Source organism: Pterocles gutturalis, unplaced genomic scaffold, assembly GCF_000699245.1.
Source record: "Pterocles gutturalis isolate BGI_N339 unplaced genomic scaffold, ASM69924v1 scaffold13510, whole genome shotgun sequence".
Taxonomy (NCBI): domain Eukaryota; kingdom Metazoa; phylum Chordata; class Aves; order Pterocliformes; family Pteroclidae; genus Pterocles; species Pterocles gutturalis.
In genome coordinates this window covers 33440-49423 of record NW_010146033.1, presented here as the reverse complement: position 1 = coordinate 49423, position 15984 = coordinate 33440, and positions in this window count along the sequence as shown.

The window sequence follows — 15984 nt, the reverse complement described above, 5'->3', positions numbered from 1 at the left end:
TCAAGAAGAGCATCCTGCGAGGCAATGAAAGTACTTTTCCATTTAGAGAAGTATTAAACTTTGTGCCACCCACTTCTAGAAGGTTGAAGAGCTCTTTTAGGTAGGGATCATCGTTGCCCTTCATGTTGCAGATGATTAAATTGAGACATGTTTCAGTTAAGTGAGCTGCCTGGAGACAGTTAGATTTGGGACTTGGGCCAGATCTAAGAGTTCAGAGGGACAGGAGTGTGGAAGAAGTCGTGCCCCTCAGCCTGTGCTAGAGCTGGGAAGGTCATTTTCTCGGGGTTCCTGTGTCATCCAGAGAGCACCAGCACTGCTCCCTTCAGTATGAGCTGTTTCTCTGATTGTGAGCATTTCCGGCGGAGCCGTACTGCGGAAATCTTCCAGCATGAAGTCCCCCAGGAGACAAGAGAAGGTGGTACTTGTGCTGACTTGCTGCAAGACCTTGGGTTGGGTGTTTCTGTATCATGTGCCCCTGATCCAGGCATAAGGAAGGTTAGTTTCTTCCAGCTTGTTGAAGACTTACTAATTTAAGGTTTGTAAAGTGCTACATAAACGCAAACTTACTGATAACAGGAAATGGGGAGCTTCAAGGCATCTTTGCGGAGTGCCGCTGCCTCTCCTTTGGCCTCTGCTTTTTCTTCCCTATAACAATTTTAATGTTCTCATCTTGTGAATCTGCCTTTAAGGCTTCAGTGGCAGACCAAATGTCAAAATTGTTCTCAGTACAAGAATTTGCCTTTTGTCTTGTTCTATCAGCAGGCTTCTAGCATGGCTGTACAGGCAGCAAAAACGACATCTTCTCCTTGTCTTTGACACTTTGCATTCATGAAATTACAGAGTGTGGGTCTGGAGACCTTGCATGTTGCTTATGCATTAACGGGACCTCTTTTGGTGTGAGCTTAACACCCTCACGACAGTCCTGCCTTGGCCGTCACCTGGTGGTTCCTGCTATGGGGATAGTTCACAGGGAGGAGGAATCCCATTTGTTCCACAGACCCAGTGCACTTTATGCCACCCTTGTGTAGTCAAGAGCTTCTCATCCATGTTTTTTGTTGTATTCTACTTCTGAGATGGGAAGGCTCTACAAGATAACTGGCTTTTTTTTCTGTCCTTTTTGTAGTTATCAGTAACCTGTTGATTGTGCTACAATGTATGGAAATCAATGCTAGCTGTTCCGTACCATTTTTAAGAACCAAGTACAGTTTACATCAGTTTGTGCCTTCATTATCTATTTCCTGGCTTTTGAAAGTTTGAACTTGTGATAGGGCACCCAGTAGCACAGGACAGCTTTGTCAGTGCAAAGTTAAAGTTGGTTTTGTTGGTGAATATCCCAGCTTGTTTAGATCTTGTGAAAGAAGTTGAAAACACATAGCAAATGGTTCTCTAAAGAGAAAAGATTGCCAGTGAGGTATGGGAGGGGGAAGATGGGCAGAGATGAAACATAATTTGCTGCTGCAGACTGATAATAAAACAAAAATCATGTGGTTTTGGAGGAACAGACTAAGTTCTTAAACATGTCAAATGACTCCAGTCTCCCAAGTGGAGGGGGACACCTTATGCTATGAATGAATGCTGGAACAGCTGAGAGAATTTCTTTTTCTCCAAGTTAAACTTGGCACAAATGCACTTTGTTTTTCCCTTTTTCCATGCTGAAACAAGCATTTGGAGGAGAGGCGTAGGTAGAGTGAAGAGGTCCTATGCATCTGTATACTGTATTAACGTCTGACAAGTTTATGCCAGCAGATGAAGCTCAAACAGTTTATTCTGATAACATCCAGGTCCCTTTGCCCTCCTTTGAGTTCTTGAGCAACTAATCCATGGGTGAATCAACTTGAGAGCTGCTGTCTTTTTCAGCCTTGGTGCTTTAAAGTAAATGGACTTGAGCTTCTCGGTTAGAGACCCGAGCAAAGAGTGAAATGAAATTCATTTCAGTAAGTTCTCACACTTCCTCTGCTTTGAAGAGGTGAGTAGGAGACAAGCCAAAAGCATGTCACTGGTCAGCTTCTCACCCTGGTATCCTTCCAAATAAGTGGGTGAAAATGTTCATCCTAGCTTTTTGCTAGTATCTTTTTGTCCATGTTGCAGCTGCTTTTACCAGTTCCTTAGAGAACCAACGGAGTGGGCAGTGCCAGCTGCTCACGGTCAAGGGGTAGGTAGAAGTCTCTTGTGTTGAACATATGGTTAGAACTCACACATTGGCTTTGTGATGGTACAGGCTATGGAAGGTCATGAAAAGTCTCCTATTGCTAATCAAACCGGTTTGAGCTTCCTTTTTGAGAAAGACTTTATTTGAGTATCTCATAGTTTACTATGTAACAGCTGTATAGTCCAGGCATTCCCAAAATTTGAAATTTTTTTCATGTGGAAATAACCAATCCTTTTTAAAAAGTAATTGGGATTGTATGTCCTGAACAAATTCACCACAGGCAGTGTTTGAGTAAATTAGTTGATTTTTTTTTTTTTTTTTTTTTTACTCACAATTGGCATAAAATGGACAAATAGAAACACTGTGATCCCAGTAAGGAAACTGCCTTATCCCTAATACAAACAAGCAAACAAACCTTCCCTCTATCCAGAGAAACCTCTCAGACGATAAGCCATCAAGTCTAAATACAGTCCCAAATTTAAACAGGAAACTGGTATTTTTGTAGTCACAGTGGCTGCCTCCTCCCATATCCTCAGGCTCCAAAAAAGCATACGTTTCCAATAGGCACCCGGAACGGTTGTTATAAATGCTGTTCTTTTATGTCAACCCAGTAACTTGGAGTAGAAAATTAATTCTTTTGGTCTGTTTACATTACTCTCTTTGGTTTTCAGCCTTGTTTAATAAAATCGGGGGGGGAGGTGCCCCATGAATCTGTACCCCTGCTGGCACAGGTTCTCTGCAACATCCCTGGGACCTGCCTTTGCCATCCTCGCGAGCAGAGAGCTGGGACCTGAGGCTCACACATGGCCTGAAGCCATTCTCTGTGGCAGGGAAGATCCTGTGTGCTCAGCTGGGGTCATCTCCATGCCAGGCTGGGTGGGTGTCCTTCTGCCTGGACCCTCTGCTCCAGTGAGGTGCGGTGCCACCTCGTCTTGGTCAGTTGGGTCAGAGGAGAATGATACCGTTTAGTAGTACCAGCAGCAGCACTGGGAGATTTTCTTCTGTTTGCATTCCTTAAATAAATGAGCAATTGCAGCAGCTTTCTTAGTGTTTAAAGAGTGCTTGGAATATGTGCCACTCACTGGGTCAAAGAAAAACACCAGTTTTCTCACACACCCCTGAGTGAAAAGTGCAGTTCTGTTGGCTGGGAGCATCCAGGTTCTCCATGTATTAAATATGAGCCCTCTTCCTTCTGGAGTCCTGCAGTGAGTCTGACTCTTCTGAGAAGATGCTGTAAAAATGCTGATTCTACCAGATCTGGAGTGTTGTAACACTGGCACTCTCCTTCCCCTCCACTTTCACCCTCACCATTTCTTTCCACCAGAATACTACAATGATCACAAACAGCTACATTGGTCAAAACAAGACATTGAATAAATATGAACAGACAAAGATACACCCCCAAGCAGAAGTTTCATTCTGAAAAGGAAGCTCTGGAGAGACCACAAAGTACTCTGAAAAGATCTTCTCCCATTGCAAGTGGTCAAATATTGTAATTTTTAAGATCCTAGTGTTAAATTAAATGTTTAAATGAAGCTAAGAGGAATTTGTGGAACAGAAATGATAAAAGCCTCTGCAGCCCTCTCAAAATGACAAGTGGAAGGCAAAACTCACTTTGGCAAGTCAGATTTATTTTTCAGGCCTTCATACTGTAAGACGTGGACTCGGTTAGGATTTAATTTCCATGGAACTGAGCTGCGCCAGAAACTTCATTTAATTAAAGTTTTTTTCCCCCAAAACAGTCACCTCCACCTTGGGTTCTAAGTACTTGACCTCGGAGATTACCAATGAATTTCATTTTTCTGTGCTGTAGAGGTGAGGTTTCGTTCTTGCCTCTGGCATAAATGCCTGATTTCGAGAGGCTCTAATAATTTGTACATGGACCTCAGGCTTCTCAAGGGAGAAAAAAGTAGTGCCGTAGTTTGTGGTCTCAGCATTTGGAAGTAGGAGCAGTAACAGGAGCCACACATATTCCTCTGGTTAAGTTTTTTTTTTATTCCTTTTAAAAACATCTTCAGCCAAACCTTCCCCTCGACTTTGTTCTTTCTGCTCTCTTACGTGCTGCCTGTCGGGGATGTGAAAGTTATGGATCCTTCTTGCTGATAGTTTCTGTGTGTTTTTTCAAAATGTGTGGGTGGCGGTGTCACTCCAGAGGCAGCAGCGGGTCCTGTGATTCTGCTAATGCCGCATTAACCATCCATGTGGCTGCAGCAGGGGCTGGCAGTGCCCTGACTCCCTTTCCTTGCATGCGAGGTGGGAAGAACCAATAGCTTTCTGTACAAAATGTTTGGATCTGTGGACAGAAAGAACCGTGAAAGAAGCTAAGCACTGTAGTTTATGAGTGGAAAATTGACCTCTAGTTAGCCTCCCCCTTCTTCTAAGTATACACAGTGTTTGTTTGATAGTGGAAATCTAATCCTTTGGGAAGCACAAATTCCTATAACAGCTCTGATATGTATAAATAAAAACATATTCCTCATTACAAACAACATCAAAGCAATTGCAGGATGGATCAAAATACACAACCCCCCCTCCTCCATACTTATAAGCGGCAATGCAGAGTTCAAATGAAGCCATTAGCAGTATCTCCAAGTATTTGGCAAAAGCAACCACACTTGTATAGCTCCAGGCGATGAAAGTCCCTACTATAAAAAGGGAGGGGCAGGGGGAGTAGCCTGCATTGATCTAATTAGTCAATGAGGCACAAAGTATGTAAAATCTCATTATATATCACCAGGAAAATTTGGCTTGAGAAGTAAAGAATATGTAACTGATTTGTCCATGGGTGGGTTATTCGTGTCTTTGACTCTTCCAGCAGGAAACAGGATTTCTGAAAACATGTTAGAAACACACACATGTGCACTTACACAATATACAAATATACGTATGTATGCATATATCTGTGTTTATATGTATGCATACATGTAGCCAGATCCTGCAACTCTTTCTCAGCCCTTACTCAAGGCATACTTCCATGAGAAAGTTCCCGATAGGGACGAAGTGAAGATTTTTTTTTATTCTTAATGAAGACTCTGAATCTCGCTAATGCCAGTTACAGCTTGAAAACACAGTGTGTGGCTGTTCCAGTATTACTAAACCCGATTGATGGGTTTGTCCCATTGCCCCAGGCAGTGCAGCTCATGCATGAAACGGCTCTTCTCCCTAAAGAAGATCTACTTAAAAATGGGGACTTAAAATGACTTTTTATAACTTGACTTTTGCCCTTTTCTTTTGAGCCTTTCAGGGATTCAGGTTACATTTTAAAAATTTCTCCAAAACCCAGAACACTTGAAACATTTCTATTAGAATTTAAGCCAAGATTCCCACCCAGTCAGTGTCTCTCAAGAGCTGAAGATTTAAGTAAGATGCCAAATATAAGTTACAAAAAACCCACAACACCCAAGCAGCCACCCACCAAGCCCCAAAGCTAAGTAGACAAAACCAAACAGGGAGAGGGAGAGACAGAGGCCCTGAAATGAAGAGACTAGTTCAGTCTCGCAGGTGGCCAGTAGCAGGAAGAAAGGAAGAAGTCCTCCCACTCTAGCGTCCCTTTTCTTCCACACATGGAGTAAAACAGACGATTTGTGAGTCTCCAGAAGTTTGTAGAATCAGGAAGAGAGATGGGATTTGGAGAAAGTGATGAGTGTTACCACTGCGGGTGCAATTAGTGATTTAGTTCTGGTTTGCAGGGTTCTTTAATAAATATTTAATGTTGGCTGTGTTCCAGCCGCATTCTGTTCTGCCATTTCCTCCACTTTTCCATGCTGACAAGATCATTTGTTTAATCGTCTTATTGAAGAAGTTGTTCCCATTCTTAAATTTAGATGTTAAAACCTGTGTTTACCTAGTCAGGTCCTTGATCAAAACAAAGCAGGGGTCATTATTTTTTTCCTTGCCTGCTTTCTCAGCTTTCCAATGCATCTCTTAAACATGGATGTATCTTACATGCTTCCCCTTTTGTCCTTTAGTTCTACCTACCCCACTTCAGTAAACAAACATCATTCTGGAACTGAGATACTGGTACACTGGGAAATGGGGATTTTTGTTTCCTCCTTGGTAAGTGAAGACAAAGGCCAGAGACTTCCCCCAGTTGCCACTTACTAGGGAGGTATGGTGATGATGATTTCCAAGATCTGAGAGCATGTTAATGGTCTTAGCAGCTGTCTGTGCAGACACCCTGTGAAGCACAGGAGGGAATTCTGAATGTTTAAAATGTGTTTCATCCCAATTTATGGAAGAACTCTTAGAGGAATTATAAACATTATCATTTCCCTGCTCCAGCTACATGAAGCTTACCTCCCTGCCTACTCTGAGCGTCTGTCCTCTGTCTGAGGGAACAAGAGCCTTCCAACATTGCAGAGTACATACAGCCTTGGTATGATGCTGATCCTCATCCGTGTCACTCAAAGACGGCCTTACCTTCCCCACCAGGTTGATAACGTATTTTCACAGAAGCAGCCCTTCTTCGTCCTGTTATGCAGCCCATTTTTCAGCAGATGGCATCTTCTGAAAGGCAGGTCCAGTAGGTCTACTGGTACCCAAACTAGACAGAACTGCAGCTGCTTAGCATATGGCAGTTTGGTTCTGTGTCTTTATCTTCTCTGCCCCAGCCAGACGGGTGGGCTCATTTTTGTTGGCCACCTTTGCATCTGTCACTCTGGTTCTCCTTTGCTTCCCTCCCTTGAGCTCTGCTGGGATGCAAGTTCTCCACCTAGCTCCTCCGGAGGTAATGTGGATCCTGGTCATATCAGAAGTGACTTGGTGAAGAGGAGAAAGATCTTGTGGCTCTCAGAAGTCAAGGTGAGCACAGTCAGGTCACGCAGTTCTGACCAGGTGTTGCTTGCAGTAAACTGGCAAGAAACCTCTCTTCCCTTCTCCCCAGAACAAGCAGCGTGGATCTGCTGGCACCTCTCAGAGACTACAAACTAACCAGGTCCCATCTTGAGCTCTTCCTGAGCACTGACCACAACTTGCCGTGTTAGAATAGAATCTACGGAACTGTGTTGCTGGTGTTTAAATTTGAGCTTGGATCTGCAGAAAGAAAAAAAAATCATGCATCTGTGCCACTGACAATGGCACCGAACTACCCAGAGGTTGTTGGTGCTTCCCAGCTACTTTGAGAATTCTCTGTACTGTGGGGAAGGACAAACTTGAACACAGAGGAACTCTAGTGCAAGATATTTCCTATTTTCTGGGAATAAATCTCTGGTCCTCAGTTGTCCTATCTGATACCTGTGCCTATCTACAGATTCTTTTCCTGTGATATGGGGCAGCAAGACTTTCAGTGCATTTATCAGCAGAAAGCATCTAAGTGTCTGCTTCCATGAGCATACAGTGACTTTCTCCTTTTTTAAGAACGAATTCTGATGTTGATGTGTATCATTGTTGAAGCTAACATCACGGATTCATTACAGATACTTGTTTTTTCTTTATAAAGGGTGCTAAGCAGAACTAGATCAAAATGGAGCTGGCTGTAGGTTTTTCCTTCCCATCGGGCAATGGATGCCTTAAAAATAGTATTTTATCCTTAGCTGTTTAGAGAAGTCTTCTTATTGTTTGGTGTCCAGAGAGCCTTCTGAATGGTTTGTCAGATTGGAGAATGCATTTATGGCCACTTTATTGCAATTAAGAGTGTTTGCTTTTGGTTTTGCCGCTATTTGTTTTTGTAGCTATTTCAGAGTGTTTTACAGTGTAAGCTACTACTGGTAAAGTGGTGCATTGAAATGGATCCCTTTCAGCTAATTATAAATAAATAATAATAATAAAGAAATAAGCCCACAAAAACCAGATGTGCAGGTGGACATCTGAGGACCTAGCTTTTTGATGAGGTGTGAAACTCTTACATCCTTTCATTCTGTGCTTTCCAGTGAACGGTACAGCAACCTTAAAACCACAAGTACTGTGCAAGGTATGAGATCAAAAGTATAACAGGTTTTGGAATGCTGAGCCCTTTTTGGAACAAGGTGGAATGCTTCACAAGTGTTCCTCCCCTTGGAGCCAACGTTTAAATCTAACTTTAGAAAATAAGTCAAATTTTGTGTCTATGAAAAAAAACAGGTCTTTTTGTGTGCCTGCAAACTTGGTGGAGATTATAATAAAAAAAAAAACCAAAACCCCAAAGCATTGGCAATTACTGAGGTTGCTAAATGAGCAATTACTACTATGCAGGGTTGGCAGAGATAAGAGGTAAGAGGGGGTGTCTCCACAGCCTGTTGATGTATTTCAGCTGGCACTGGGAGCCTTGCGCCTCGAGCCCCGCAGGTGGCACGTTTCCTGCGCGGTGGACCTCGGCCAGCGATCCCTGTAGCTGGACTTGCCCCTCGAGTGAGCGGCTGGAGAGCATGATTTATACGTGTGAAGTATGAACGCAGCCGTGTCTCGGTCTGAGTAGCTGGTGTGCTTTTTGCAGCAGACTTCTTAAACGAAAAAGCAGGAGGCAGCTAAAACAGACTGTCTAGCCTTTTTATGAGCTGCTTTGTTTTAAAGTTGGCTGAAGGGTGAGTGGAATGTTAGCTGTGGTATGTTGAGGAAGACTGCATCTCGACTAAACAACCAAAGAAAAGAGCTCAGATCCTCACTCAGGACAGTTTGCCAGGAGAACACGGCAAGCGCAACACCAACATCAGGTGTTACTTTTTTTTAAGTATGTTTGTTCCCTTACAAAACCAGACCTCTTCTTAGACGAGAAACACTTTTCCGTTGTCCTCAAGTGTATGCATAGAGGAGGTGCATAAGCCTGTAGAGACTGGGGGAAATAAGTCCTGTAGTGCCGTGAACAGGTCACTGGGAGCCAGTGAAACCATGGGCTTGTGTCAGGAAGCTCTGCCCCTCAATCATGTGCTTTTTCTGTAATTTGGATCACAGGACAGTTAAGTCACTTTCATTAACCACAAGCTGTAGGAAGGGCAAACTAAAATTGATGTAAAATAGTTTCGAAGAGGGTAGTGGTATATCTGTCTGTCTGTTCTCTGATCTTTCAAAAGCTGGGTCTGATACCCAGTGCCTCAAACTAAGATCACAAGAGTCTCCGGAGCCCACGTAGTACTGAGTGAGAGAAAGATGTTTGGTTTTCAGTTTGGTACCAGTCTCTTGTTGACAAGAGGTTTTCTCATTACAATGGCAAAATGACTTTTAGATCCAGGACATCCTTGATACGAAGTGTCCTGCTAGTTTGACATATGGCATGCAGGTTTGCCCAATTACATCAACAATTCCTCAAATTTGTCTGATGTCATAAGGTGAGTTTTTTAATTGAATGGAACCACATAGATGTGACAATAAGGAAGTCTTGATTAAATCTGTGATAATACTGCAGAGGGTATTCCTCTCTTACTACTAAATGGTTAATTGACTGTGTGAGAAGATGGGGGACTGTGAAGGGAAATAAGATTTCAAGAGTGGATGTGTCATCTGTGATGGGATTATTACTTCAAAACATGCTTACAAACACTATCTAGAAAGATGCAGCTTCTGGATACGTATGAGGGACTTTACACCTATGGGATAATAATAACATATAGATAGCAAAACCAAACAGAAATTACATACTGTTAACAGTACATATGTTTTGAACAACACCCAGAAATATATCTGGAATCTAAGTTTACTATATAAAACTAGGTTTTAAAATATTTATTTTAATCTAGAAGAAAAATTAAAAGTTCTGTAACTTCACTTACCAAGGTGCAGCTAAAGAAAAAGAAAATTCAGATCATTTTTTGTTGTTATTATGGTTATGTTTGCGGCTTATTAACACAATTGCACCAAAACTGGGATTGAAATGTCTTGGTTTATAATAGCATTGTGGTTCTCAGTCACCACCACAGCTGGTGGATTCTGTTCACAATGCAGTCCATATGTGCTGGAGACCACAACGTATAAGGATTTCCAGGGTACAAGATGGAGTGCAAATAATGGAGGTGGAAAGCACCCATCTCTGCTTATTTGTTAGAATAAAAAGACTTCACAAAACAGCATTCAAACAGAATCAAAGAATGGTTGAGGTGGGAAGAGACCTCTGGATTTAACTGCAGTTGGTCATTGTGTTTAATGTCACTCCTTGACTCATTGTGTTTAAAGTAACATGGGGGTGACAGTGTCACTGACCTTAAAAAGTGGTAGTATGTGTGCTTTAAGTTCTATTTTGTCCAAGGGTAGTTCAGAAAAATGGATTTATATAATGTAGAGTGCCTTATACCCATGAAAATAAACTAGTGGTCAATATATGTTGTTCTTTACGTATTTCTGTCATTTTAAGCGTTAAGTTGACAATATCCAGTTGTTTTGAAAGGCTGGAACTGGAATGCAGGAGAGGAGTGTGCCGTTCTTGTGGCTCAGAGTGGCTTACTCTTGGGTTCCTTGCTACCTACAGCTTTAAAGTGTTTCTGTGGTTGGACTTTAATCACACAGGCCCCAGGTCACCTGGGTGTGTTGGGTGTGAGGGGAGGGGTTACAGGGCTGGCTCCTGTGGGAAACTGCGATAAGCTTCCCTGGCTCCAAGGTGGACCTGCCTCTTGCCAAGGCCAAGCCAATCAGCAACAGTGGTAGTGCCTCCGTGATGACACATTTCAGAGGGGAAAATAGCGTGCTGTGAACTGGCAGTGAGAGAGGAGCCGGATAGGAGAGAAACAACTACGCAGGCACCAAGGTCCATGAAGAAAGGAGGGGGAGGAGGTGTGCCAGATCAAAGATCCCCCTGCAGCCCGTGGAGGACCCTACAGCAGAGCAGGTGGCTGCACCCATCATCTCGATCGACGAGCCTTTCGTTATATATTCTCCTCCCCATGCCACCAGGGTGAGCAGTGAGTGAGTGGCTGCGTTCTGCGTATTGCTGGCTGGGCCTAAACCATGACGCTGGGTCGGGCAGCAGTGCCGTGTTTCTGATGTGTTACCCGGAGTACGCAACGCTGGCGTAAATTCCATGTTATGGCAGCAGTGAGAAGACATCACGTGATGTGATATAAAACTCACTGATGCAAACCTAGCCCATCATTGCTTTCTGAATAAAATCAGTGGAAAAAAATTTGTCAGAGCACTTTGCTTTAGGTAACCATGTCATTTCTGATTTGGAGACAAAAGCCTTCAAAGCAGATTTTCACTGAAGTGCTGAGATTGGTTTAAGTCAGCACTGTAGCTGAGAGAGGACAGGAAGAGAAGTTAGTTTTACCTGGACCCAAATCCTTGGCCTAGCGACTGTACAGCCACAGAAATGCCTATGCTGGCCTAGAAGGAAATGAGAACGAGCTGCGAAGGCTGATGTGTAGGAGAAGTCCTTGGACCATCTCTGCAGTGGCTTAAAGTGAACATGAAGTCGCAAGGCTAGTGTGTAATACAATTATGGCCTCAGCTGATGCTGAGAGAGGTAAATGAGCATCTTAAACATTCACCTCTGGCTTCAATTTTCTCAAGTATGTGGAGCCAAGCATTCACCTGGGGAAAAAAAGACTTAACCCTTCTCATGGATAGCTGTCAAACAACACTGGCTTTTGTAGTTCTTCATCCAAGGCAACTGGAGAATCAGACTGAAGAACTTGCTCCTAAGGAGCATACCCAATAGTTTTGCTCTGGTAAGGAGAACCATTTTCTTGCCTTCACAAGCCTCTGAAAGAAGCAAGCAAAGGGGGTTGGAAATCTTGATACACATTTCTAGGGGAACTAACTTGAGAAGAAATAATACCGTTTGAATTGCCATACTTCAATTTTTCTTGGCTGGAAAATGGTAAGATATTTTCTTCTTTTTACATAAAAATATCTGCAGAAAACATTCCTTGATTATGTAACTGTTTTCACAGAAGCAGCTTTTAGATTCATTTTCCAGTAGACTGTGATTTCTTTTCTAATATCAGATGTCTGGTTAGGGGGGGCTTCTGTGAATACCCCTGCAACATCTTTCAGTTGTGCTGTTGACCTCTTGGAAGTGGAGAGGGTAAAGATCTTACATGATTATTCAGTTCCCTTTGAAGAAAAGGGAAATTAGCAGAGAAGTGAGAAAAATTAAGATATGTGCATTTTAAAAAAATTATTGTAAAAAGGTTTAAATTTTTCTTCACCTTTCCCAGACTAGGTAACTGGAAGTTGGAAAGGCATAATGTTTTCATAATGGATGTTAGCTAAATTTCAGAGTTGTCCCCTGCCCCTTTAAATTTAACTCATTGTGGTTAACATTTCAGAATGAAAAAGTGTTTACAGAAGGTAAAATTTCCCTGAAGTGTATTAAATAAGCAACTTCTACCTAAAAATAAAAATAAGATACTAATTCAGTAGATCCTCTCTGCTTTAGAGTCTAGCCACCAGTTGCCATAAGTTATTTTGAGAATGTTTGTGTTTAACTTTTTCCCCTTTTAGGGATTTTCAAGGCATGCCACCTTGTTCCTGCTTATGAGGGATAAATTGCAGAATTGACCAGCTGCACCCTTAATCCTTTGATATCCTGTAATCAGAACAAAGTTCTGGAAATGTCAGGCTGATGTAACTCATATGGAGAACATTAGCTGCTCCTAGATGAGGTTTATAAAATAAAACCAGGTTCAGACTCACAATCATGTTAACACAACATTTCCGGCAAGAAGAAATTTATCGATTGATCAGGGTCTGTTAGAGCTTATTACATATGCTCGTGTTTTGAAAGGTCTGTCTGAAAATGCAATGCTCGCTCTGCAACCAATAAGATTTTGTGAAGTCATAGGAGAAAATCAGGTGTGCTGGTGATTTCCACAAACTGGAAGAGGGGAGATTTAGACTAGATATTAGGAAGAAATTCTTTTTGTGCGGGTGGTGAGGCAGTGGCCCAGGTTGCCCAGAGAAGCTGTGGATGCCCCATCCCTGGAGGGGTTCAAGGCCAGGCTGGATGAGGCTTTGGGCAACCTGGGCTGGTGGGAGGTGTCCCTGCCCATGGCAGGGGGTGGGACTGGATGGGCTTTAAGATCCCTTCCAACCCAAACCATTCTGTGATTCTATGATTCTACCTTCTTAGCCAAAATATAAGCCATTAAACATTTTATTGCTGTTGGATTCCACATTTTATATCTCCATTCCCACTATGCTTGAACAGCCCTATCATGTAAGAATACTGCCATAAGATCTCCCTGGAGCCTTCTCTTCTCCAGGCTGAGCAACCCCAACTCTCAGCCTTTCTTCATACCAGAAGTCTTCCAGCCATCTGATCATTTTTGTGGCCTCCTCTGGACTGGCTTTAACAGGTCCATGTCTGTCTCATACCAGGGATCCCAGAGCTGGATGCAGTATTCCAGGTGGGGTCTCAGGAGAGCAGCGTAGAGGGAGGAATCGCCTCCCTCGACCTGCTGGCCACACTGCTTCTGATGCAACCCAGTACATGGTTGGCTTTCTGGGCTGCAAGTGCACATTGCCAGCTCCTGTCCAATTTTTTGTCCACCAGTATTCCCAAGTCCTTCTCAGCAGGGATGCTCCATCCTTTCATCCCTCAGCCTGTGCTGGTAATGGGAATTGCCCTGACCCAGGTGTAGGACCTTGCACTTGGCCTTGTTGAGCTTCATGAGGTTCATGAAGTTCAGCACCTTGGTGTCATCTGCAACAGGCACAGATGCACGTGGATTTTAATAATGTGTGTTTCTGCATCCTTGGATACAGTCTTCATCTGGTGTATTTTAGTCAGCAGCTCTAGTATTTGAGTTATACTTTTACTGGCTGTATCTGTAAAAGTAGTTGGAAATGTGGTGGTTTGATCATCGTCCTGCTGATGCACTGTTGTAAAGGAAATGGTGTCTTGTTTACTTGGTGTGGCACCAGTTTGGCTCCTGCACCTGAGTATGCACGATGAACTTTTGAACCCACAGTATTGCCTGTGGGATTAATACTGTTTTAAAGAAGTGAGCATTTGGGGTTTGCCTGGACACGATGTAATGAGTTAATTGCAGAACCATTTGGCTTTTAACCGCAGCTATAGCCTTTTTTTTAATGTACTCTATTCAGCTTAACAAAATAAAAAGACATTAATCTTCAGTCTCTGATACTTCATCAAGTAATGGAAGAATCATAGTTTCATGGGCTGACACAAAACTCCCCTGAAACTTAGTTTTCAGGAATGGCAGTGTTATTTTTAACTGTCTCCAGCAGGAGGCTTTTTGTCTGGAAGGAATCCAGAGGTTTACATTGTATTGTGTGTTCAAATTCACATAAGCTGCTAGACAGTCTCAAAGTTCTCGTGAAGTTGTTTTCCTCTGCGGCTGAAGACATCTGCACCCTAGCGTTGCAAGACTGTGTTACAGTGATGATTTTTGGGTATAGCATAGGTAAATACAGGATGGAATCGTTGACTGCTCACCTCTACGGTTTGGCTGGTGGTGGCCGGAAGATGTCATGTGTGTCCCATGGGTGTGTGCGGGTGGGTTGACCTTGGCTAGATGCCAGGTACCCACCAAAGTTGCTCTATCACTCCCCCTCCTCAGCTGGACATGGGAGAGAAAATATAACAAAAGGCTTTTGGGTTGAGATAAGGACACGGAGAGATCATTCACCAGTTACCATCATGGGCACAAGAGACGACTCAGAGAAATTAATTTAATTTATTGCCAATCACATCAGAGTAACGTAATAAGAAATAAAAGCAAGTCTTAAAAGCACCTTCCCCCCACCCCTCCCTTCTTCCCAGGCTCAGCTGCACTCCTGATTTTCTCTACCTCCTCCCCCCAAGGGCCCAGGAGGCCCGAGAATGGGGGTTTCAGTCAGTCCATCACACATTGCCTCTGCCGCTCTTTCCTCCTCAGGGGGAGGACTCCTCACACTCTTCCCCTGCTCCAGCGTGGGGTCCCTCTCACGGGAGACAGGCCTCCATAAACTTCTCCAACATGAGTCCTTCCCACAAGATGCAGTTCTTCACTAACTGCTCCAGTGTGGGTCCCTTCCACAGGGTGCAGTCCTTCAGGAACAGACTGCTCCAGAGTGGGTCCCCCATGGGATCACAATGCCTGCCAGCAAACCTGCTCCAGCCTGGGCTCCTTTTTCGCCACAGGTCTTGCCAGGAGCCTGCTCTGGTGGGGGGTCCTCCATGGCTGCAGGTGGATCTTGGCTCCACCGTTGACCTCCACGGGCTGCAGGTGGATCTCTGCTCCACTGCTGATCTCCATGGGCTGCAGGTGGATCTCTGCTCCACTGTTGATCTCCATGGGCTGCAGGTGGATCTCAGCTCCACTGTTGATCTTCATGGGCTGCAGGGGGACAATGTGCCTCACCATGGCCTTCACCACAGGCTGCAGGGGAATCTCTGTTCTGGCACTTGCATCACCTCCTTCCCCTCCTTCGCTGACGTTGGTGTCTGCAGAGTTGTTTCTCTCACATATTCTCACTCTTCTCTCCAACTACTGCTGCTCAGCACGTTTTTGTTTTTCTGCCTTCTTAACAAAGTTGTCACAGAGGCACTACCACCATTGCTGATGGGCTCAGCTTTGGCCAGCGATGGGTCTGTCTTGGAGCCAGCTGGCATTGGCTGTGTCAGACAAGGGGGAAGCTTCTAGCAGCTCCTCACAGAAAGCACCTCTGTAGCCCTGCACCCCACTATCAAAACGTTGCCATGCAATCCCAATACGGTATGCTAGCATTTAACAATTTTTAAAAATGAAATTCATATATTAAAATTGGTGACCACGTCTTATTCATCTTCATTTAAAGGGGAAATGTTGTGCCCAAATTGACTGTATCATGGAAGAAATGCCTGTTGTTTTCACAAATTTGTAAAGTATTGTAAGGTTTCAAAGTGGAGATTTCATTTTGTAATTTATTTGGATATCTAGTGTAAGTGTGGGTGACTGTACTGAGATTCACGCGCTAATTTGGTAAGATGTGGTGATTGTCAGTGGTCA